The sequence below is a fragment of the Odontomachus brunneus genome, unplaced genomic scaffold (assembly GCF_010583005.1).
Source record: "Odontomachus brunneus isolate Ranch 3 - 2012 unplaced genomic scaffold, Obru_v1 Obru_scaffold_146, whole genome shotgun sequence".
Lineage (NCBI taxonomy): Eukaryota > Metazoa > Arthropoda > Insecta > Hymenoptera > Formicidae > Odontomachus > Odontomachus brunneus.
In genome coordinates, this window is record NW_022639596.1 from 596,161 (window position 1) to 605,242 (window position 9,082).

General features: G+C 37.7%; 1 protein-coding gene and 1 long non-coding RNA gene across 3 annotated transcripts in view; both read right to left on the minus strand.

The window, feature by feature from the left end:
* LOC116850478 (SURP and G-patch domain-containing protein 1-like) overlaps window positions 1–9,082 on the minus strand; it is a 35,606-nt gene that overhangs the window by 22,150 nt on the left and 4,374 nt on the right. The window lies entirely within an intron of this gene.
* On the minus strand, window positions 4,481–8,246 carry LOC116850481. Of its 2 annotated transcripts, XR_004379357.1 has the most exons (4): window positions 5,312–8,246; window positions 5,032–5,211; window positions 4,750–4,952; window positions 4,481–4,660 (listed from the first exon to the last, which is right to left on the minus strand). It is a non-coding gene; the product is annotated as an uncharacterized LOC116850481 (long non-coding RNA). The 2 variants fall into 2 exon arrangements; XR_004379356.1 differs by having other exon boundaries at window positions 4,750–5,211.

A 9,082-nucleotide genomic window follows, 5' to 3' on the forward strand; every position in this document is an offset into this window, starting at 1 on the left:
CCTCGCTCATCTCTCTCCCCTGACTCCTCACCGCTTCCTTGATTACTTCCTTTAGCTCCTTTTTTATTTCCCTCAGCCCTTCCATCATCACCTTCCTCCATTCCTCTCTTCCCTCTTCATCCCCTTCTCTCTTCCCTTCTCCATTCGCCTTAATTTCTTTTCTTTTTTGAGGCGACCTTTGAAGCTCCTTTTCTAAATACATACCAGTCTCCCTCCCCCTCCTCTTCCCTTTCCTCCTTTCCTATCGAATCTCTTTTTCTGTTCCACATCTTGTCCAAGCTTGTACTCCCTTCGCTCTCCTCTCCTCCATCTCCCATTATCTCCTTCTTTCATTTCATTATTTTATCTTTCCCTTTCTCCTCCATTTCTCTCTTCATTCCCTTGCCTATCTTCTCCTTTTTCTCTTCGCCTAGTCAACCCTACTGGCTATTCTTCCCTTATCTATATTTCTTTTCCTATTCCTCCTGTTCTTGCCACACTTTCCTTCACTTAGTTTCTATCCAGATATCTCTTCCTTTGCTCCTTTCTCTCCTTTCTCACCCCCGCCCCCCTCCCTCCTCTATTCTTTCTAACCTCTCTACACCTGCCTCCTTTCTCCCTTCTTTATTCCCTTTCCTCACCTTCCCATACCTCACCCACACTTTCCTACCTATCTTTCACTCCACTTTTCTCCTCCTCTCACCCACCTCACACTCTCAATCACTCTTTCACTCTCCTTCACTCTTTTTCTCACTCGTGCTAAAATCGCCAGTCACTCGCACTCGCTCCGGAAACAGAAGTCTCAATGATTGGTAAATGATAACAATGAATCTTTCGATTCTAATTCTGATGCCAACATTGCAATCATTCCACATATCTATCTATCTTCACTCTCTCAATCCGCTGACTACGAAAAATTTCCTGTCCCTGACCCACAGTCGCTCACCGTTCTCCTTATCAGGAAAAAGAGACAGTTAAATAGCCGTGAGACGATAGCGCGTCTGACCTCGAACTCGAGCTGCGCACGCGACAGCGTAAGATAAGTCTCTTTCCGCGACCCGCTCCCGGCGCTCGTCGAGATCAATCTGCAATTGCTTCACGTTTACGAAGCAATCAAACAGTCAACCCGACACCCACATTTCCAAAAATCTTTCCGCCTCTCGAGACTCGCGAAACTCTCGATAAAAACCTTCCCGAAACTCCTCCAGAATCGCCAGACCGGCCCTCTAAATTTCCTGAGCCTTCTGACACATCTTCTAACGTAGTGTCCAGCGTCGTACAGCGCGCTCAGCTGACGCTCCGTCCCCCCAGCTTCCCGCCGATTCTCCAACGCGCTCTCTTCCTTCGTCTCTTCCTCCTTCGCCTACACACATCCGCGCTCGGACGACGGCGCAGAGACAGTATCATTTCCAGGCGAAATATCTAAGCAAACTCTTCCTGACGAATTCGACATACCATTAGAAAGTACCGCATTGCAAAACGAAAATAATATATCCAAGAAAATAATATATCCAGAATCAGAAACCGATGTCAAACTCGAAAACGACCCAGCCATTAGGATCGCCATTAAATCTTACGACTCTCACCATTCGTGAAAGTCGAGACGACATATTAGCTCACTGAGATAACATGGTAGTGTTATCCACAGTAGACGCACGGTCGACAGAGGTGCTCAGCTCCTTACAAAACTAAATAAAATGCCGCCTCTAACTGAACTAACTCTCGGCCGTGGCCACGTGCTCGCATTTGAGAACACCGGGAAAAATCTAATCGTTTTGTTCGTTAAGGAACATTCTATCTTATTGGATTTTGATATTTTGACCGAGTTCTCACTTTTTGCGTGGGCAAACTATGCAAAGCCGTAAAATAAGCCGTGAAATGGGGCCTATTCACACTAGAAAGTGCGTGAGTCAGTTGCAAACAGCACTTGAAATCGCTTAAGTGCACTTGTATAAAGTTCCGAGTTCTCACTTTTCCCCAAGACAGACTATACAAAATCGTGAAATAAAGTCTACTCTCGCAAAAAAATGCCTGTGGTGAGACAAGAAAGATTATCCGTCTTTGTCTAACTCATGCGCTTTTTTGCGTGAGTAGACCTTATTGCACGGCTTATTTTACGGCTTTGTATAGTTTATACACGGAAAAGTGAGAACTCGGAACTTTTCACAAGTGCACTTAAGCGATTTCAAGCGCTGTTTGTTATAAATATCTTTTTATTTATAAATGGCACGCAAGAATTATCAGTGTGGCGTTCGTCGCTGATTTGCCATAACAACGCCGTGTTGTTGGATGCTTTGCCTGATCGTTCAATGACTTCTGACGATCTTGATGAATGACACCCATATTTATAATATATTTTTATGTAAGGTGTAGTAAAAAGAAATCCATTATTTTTGCATGAAATTGAAGGCTTTATTTAGCATAGTTAGAATGATCCGATTTAGGTCAAATATGCACGTTTTGTTCGATAACTTGTCATTTTGAAGGTAATTCCATTATGCCTCTCTCATAGAAACCCTTGTCCCTATTGGTAAAAAACTGGGACAGTCGATTTTCACAAGCTTCTCTTCAGGCGAATTTTTCACCAGCAAAATCATTCGCCATAGACAGGAACAGGTGATAATCACTTGGTGCCAGGTCCGGACTATAAGGTCGATGCATAAGAACCTTCCAACCAAGCTCCCGGAGCTTCTGGCGAGTTACTATCGATGTGTGTGGCCTGGCGTTGCCTTGATGGAACACAATTCTTCTCCTATTGGCCAAAGCTGGCCGCTTCTAGACGATTGATTCCTTCAGACGGTCCAATTGTTGACAATACAGGTCCGAATTAAGAGTTTGGCCGTAGGGGAGCAGCTCATAGTGAATGATTCCCTGCAAATCCCACCAAACACACAGCAAAGCCTTCCTGACCGTCAATCCTGGCTTGGCCACCGTTTGCGCCGACTCACCGCGTTTCGACCACGACCGTTTTCGCTTGACGTTGTCGTAAGTGACGTTGTCGTAACTTTTCATCACCAGTCACCATCCGCTGCAGAAATGGGTCGATTTTGTTGCGATTCAGCAGCAATTCGCAGATGGAAATTTGGTCCATGAGGTTTTTTTGCGTTAACTCGTGTGGCACTTATACATCGAGCTTCTTTTTGTATCCAGTCTTATTCAAGTCGTTCCTTATTCAACGGTTTTTGTGCAATGTTTAGCTCCTGGGCAATCGAAACAGTGCTTACATGACGGTCGGACTCGACGATTTCCATTATTTTATCGACATTTTCGACAATTGGCCTTTCAGAGCGTGGTGCATCTTTGATATCAAAATTACCGGGACGGAATCAACGAAACCAAAATTGCGCGTGATTGACTGTTACAGTATCAGGACCATAAACACTATTCACATTTTCAGCCGCCTGGCTTGCGTTTTCGCCTTTATCAAAGAAAAACTGTAAAATATGGCGTATTTTCTCTTTGCTGGTGTCCATCTTTGACGCGCGCTCAAACAATACTGAGTCAAACAATCACAAAACTGTCTGAGAAGGTTTTTTATTACGAAATCTTATCTTTCTAACGCCATCTAGCGTAAACCGATCGCACTTATACAACGCGAGATACACATTACTAAAGCCATCTATTGGAGAAATAATGGATTTCTTTTTACTACACTTTATATTATGCAAATAACATTCTAATACAATACAAAATCATTTTACTTGCATGCGTACGTGTGACTATACCGAATGTAACATCTTTGGACGAAGAAAAAAAACTTTTTGCAGAAAAGATGTTGACATTTATTATTGCCTGCATAAATTTTTATCGGATTTATTGCAAATTATGCGTGATAGACATTATATTAAAAAACTGTCATCAGATTTTTTATTATTGTTCTGAAGTTTTACATTTTTTACTGGAAAACCAATCGACCCTGAAAATCCAGATAAACATGACAGTGGCGTTTTTTACTTCTATATAGTGATAGAAACTTTGATACGCGAGCAGCATGCATCAGCACGGGAAGGAATACGCACCACTTACGCGACCGTGTCCATAAACCTCATGGACACGGTCGCATGAGTATGTACGTATCCCCTCCCGTGCTAATCGCGGATAAAAGTTTCTATCATTGCTGTGTGCCTGCCGCTGCGATTGTCAACTCGCCGGTAGTGAGACAAGAACAGACAGAAATTCGTGTCTTTGTCTAACTCATACCAGTCGTAGCACAGAACCTCATCGCGTTTACCATCGCAATCGGTACACTGGACAAGGTTCTGATTCTCACCAAACTAATTATGACTCTACGATCGATTTGGAGTTCTCGGCTCCGGAGTTAGGAGCCTTAACTGGTTCGCAACGCGCGAAAAACTAGTAAACATCTTTGCTGAAAAACCTATCATTATTCAATTTGCTCAAGTCTCACTACGTGTCTCCTGGAAAACGAACGACCGTAAATTGTAGCTAAAAATCATAGCTCCGCGTTCGGTGAACACAAAGGCATAACAAAAACTTATCGTCGTATTCAACTAAATTTTATTGAGATCACTTAAAACTTCAAATTCAGGAATATATCCGACGATGTCGTACATGTCAACTAAAAAAATTAATCCGCTTGAAAACTCGCCAACCAATGATCCTGACTGATACTCCTGATGTCGCTTTCGATAAAGTTGCTCTCGACATTCTTGGCCCTTTACTTAAAACACGAAATGAAAAGGTTTACTTTCTCACAATCCAAGGTTTACTTACTAAATATTCACTTGCTATTCTATTAGCTCATTTTACCTGAGGCAACCGCCGCCACCTTCGTTAATAATTTCATTTGCCGATTTGGTTGTCCTAAAGGTTGTCCTATCTTAGTCGATCAAGGTACAAATTTTACAGGCCGCGTAATGCGAGAGATCGCCAAGCAATTTAAAATTAAATACTTTAGAACCACCGCTTTCCACCCTCAATATAATGGCTCACTTGAGCAATCTCACCACGTCCTTTGCGAATACATAAAATGTTTCATTGACAAGAAACGAAATTGGGACTCTATAATAGAACTATAACAGCTTCGCGTACAATATCAGTGTTCACGAAGGTACTGGCTTTATACCGCATGAGCTTATCTTTGGTCGAACCATCCGAATGCCTTCCAATTGTCCTAATACTTCTTCACTCAACCTACCACTTCTTCACTCCAGTTACCTAACCAATCTTTTCACCCGCATCCGTGACTTGCAAATCACCGCCAAACACAATCTGGAACAGGCAAAAATCAAATAAAAAACTTATCATGACCGTCGTCTTAATAAACAGAATTTCCAAATTTGAGACCGCGTATTTTTATTAACGCACTCACCTCTCAAGCTTTCCGACCAATATTCCGGTCCCTACGAAATGCTTGAAGTTCTTCGAGATGGCAACATTCGTATCCGCGTTCGTAATTCTTCTAAAGTTGTTCACCCAAACAGATTACGTATAAGTAAACTTACCGAGCAAGAATAAGATCTAACGCTAAAAAAGATTAAGATTATTTTATTTCTTTAAGGTCAACAACCTGTCCTCACATTAAAGTCTAGTTCTTTTTATAATTGTTCTCGATACTTACCGAAATTCTCAGACGTTCACTTCTTTGCATTAATATTTCTTAATAATTGCAGACCTGAATCATTACTTATCGTATAAATAGATTTTTCATTGCATCACACACTTACACTGATTATTTGTTTAAGGAAAGTCGCAAATATACAGTTATCTAGATCTTCTGACGCTTGCGCACACTAGGATCTTCGTCCATGGAGAAGGCCCCATTATAACAATTATTTATAAACAATTGCCAAAACCACCAGATGTTCACGCTTGCTGAAAATATCACCACATATTAAACCCGCAACAAAAATCGATTTTCCAACGCCTACAGCATCCGAAGTAAAATCATTATGGAGGCATCCGTCTACCTTAATCTCAAGGATTGATACATTTCTATCAAAACAAATCAGGACGACCTAAGATTCATTGAGATGCGTTCAAACTTGTCTTCAACTTGTCATCAACAACGACCACTTCAAAATCTACTGTCATCAAACGATAAGTGTCCATGGAATGTAAAATCATATATCATACATGATATGATATACATAATATGTATATCATATCAAGATGCGAATCAACCGATAGACATAGAATCATCTCACCCTATTTCATCTTTTTTATTGTCTTTCAATAATCTAATGTCACCTCATGCAAATACTAGAATAAATTGTATGATATTACATTTCGATTTATAACAAAAATTTAAAATTCAGTATTATACAAATTTCTTAGAATAATTCATTCGCTGAACATGCGCGTATTCATAAAAAATTCAAAAGCTTTCAGATATTTCTGGAAATTGTTTACGTTAAAGAATGTACTAAACATAAATTAACATACTATATTAAAATGTAATCGTTTAAAAAAAAATCTTTAATATGATAAGTTTCGGAAAACGCGGTTGCGTTAGTTTTAGCCAATCCGATTTTATATTTCGAGTTATATATATTTTAATAGATACCGATGCATCGCCATCACCGCTAAAAAGATGGCGCATACAATTGAACACAGTTGAAAAAAAGAATTTTTTTATAGCGTTTTGATGAGTAAAATTAAGAATCTGTTATTAAATTTAATAATTTTGAAGATATTTTATAATATCAGTACTAAAAGGCATAAAGTAGTTATAATGTTTCATATTTACCATAAAATCTTAGAAAAAAATATGATATTTAATGTTTTCTTCCGCTTTATTTTGTTTATATTTCATATAATTTGCTGTTTAATTTTCATACTCAATTATGAAACATAACACGTTATAAAACATTAGAATTCTTTTGATATTAGTAATACGAAATTGAGAGCAAACTGCAGAAGCCTCGATCGGCAACGAGAAGCGTATTTATAATTCGATTTTTCGTAATTGCATGTTTTAAATGTAATAATTTGGTTAATAACTTTCGCAACTTAGTTCTGTAAAAAGAAAAATCACTAGTCAATGTATTCCCGTCGACGTCGTTAGGCGACTCCTAAAATCCTGTCATCACAAATTATCTATTACCATCCCCAACTAATCCATATTCCTATCTCCTAAACTAAGATTCTAATAACCCGGAAACGTGGAACACTAGTGGACTGTAACCTGCCATCATCTACTGCGCACAGCGTGGATATTGGATGGACGAGCTCAACATCGAAATCAACAGCCATCCTGTCATCGAGACGATTGAATTTCTCGCTCGACATATTCGGAAATACGAAGACGTTTAATCCAACAATGAGAAGATTATTTGGCGGACTCATATAATTCGGGACCGTTATGTCTGCGTTCAACTAAGGTCGTTGCGTAATTATACACGATCGACCGCGAGCCCGTTGCTTACGCCTGCACTTAGCTCGCGACACTACCGTGTCGCTTGATGCATATACGTGAAACGGAATGCCGCGTAGATTGTCGCACGCGCACGTATGTTTCGTGGGAAAGGCCAGTACAATATGTCGTTTGTCGAAGTCGGATATCGGAACGTAATCGATGGTCCAATAAGAAGAACTTGTTTATGAAAAATAAACTCTTTCATTGGACTATCAACTGCACTTCGACGTTCGACTCTGACAAACGATGTATTGTAAAACCTAAATGCGGCCTAAATGTGCCCCAACACTGCACGAAACCGACAAGTCGGAAAACGGCTAACTACAGCCAATCAATCAAACAACCCATTAAAAGATATGAGAAAAGTGGCCTGATTAAGACCATTGCAACAAATACCCAGTGAGAAATGATCGAAACGATGTCGAATCGATATCAAAGTCGTTACAACGATATAAATTCGATATCGTTTCAACGTCGAACAAAGAAACCAGATAGCAGACTCACGTCAAAATGACATCCAAATATGATCAGTTCATGACCAAAAGTAACTAAGGAATGAACAAAAATGTCGTGAAAGTATCGTCAAAATGACGGTCTAATGTCACAGACCGATGACGATATTTTAAAACGACTTGATGAATATACAGAAACGTCTTTAAAACGTCACAAAAAAGACGTCTTAAAGATGTCGTTATTTAGTCACTTGACGTCAATCGACTAGTTCTTGACGTTATTTTGACGTGAGTCTGCTACTTGGGAAGCATTTCTCTCTAGTATGCGTTAAATATAAAATAAATGTTACATAAATGTAAAATGGTTATTTTCATAAATATTAATTAAAACGATTTATTAATATTAAATAAATATTAAATAAACGTTAAAAATGTTACATAAATGTAAAATGGTTATTTTCATAAATATTAATTAAAACGATTTATTAATATTAAATAAATATTAAATAAACGTTAAAAATGTTACATAAATGTAAAATGGTTATTTTCATAAATATTAATTAAAACGATTTATTAATATTAAATAAATATTAAATAAACGTTAAAAATGTTACATAAATATTTTTCATAAATCGTAATTTTAATATAAATAATTTTAAAATGAATAATTAATGTAATATAAATATTAAATCAATACTAAAGAAATGTTTATTTAAATATTATTTTAAATGTTTTTTTTATTGTTAAATAAATATTAAATAAACATTAAAAAAATGTTATATAAATATTTTTCCTAAATCGTTATTTTAAATGTTTGATTAATGTAATACAAATATTAAATCAATATTAAATAAACGTTTCTTTAAACGTTTTAATTAATTAACGTTATTTTAAACGTTTTAATTAATGTCAAATAAACGTTAAATAAATGTTATATAAATATTCTTCTTAAATCTTTATTTTAAATGTTTTAACCACTTGATTAGCACGTGCGCCAAAAAACGCATCCGTGCCACAACTGGCACGTGCGCCAAAAATCGCGCACTTTATGCGAGAATTTTCAAATCACGATGCATTATTGTCTGTTTAATATGCACGGAAAATTCTTTCTTTTACATTGATTTGAGAACTAGGGTTATACTCCGGGGTCGTAATTCACATTACCAGCAAATGCGCAAAGGTTAACTACGTTTATATGTTTTAGAAATGTTTATTACAATTTGACTTAACAAACAATATTATAAAAGTATAATCTTAGTTCTCAAATCAATGT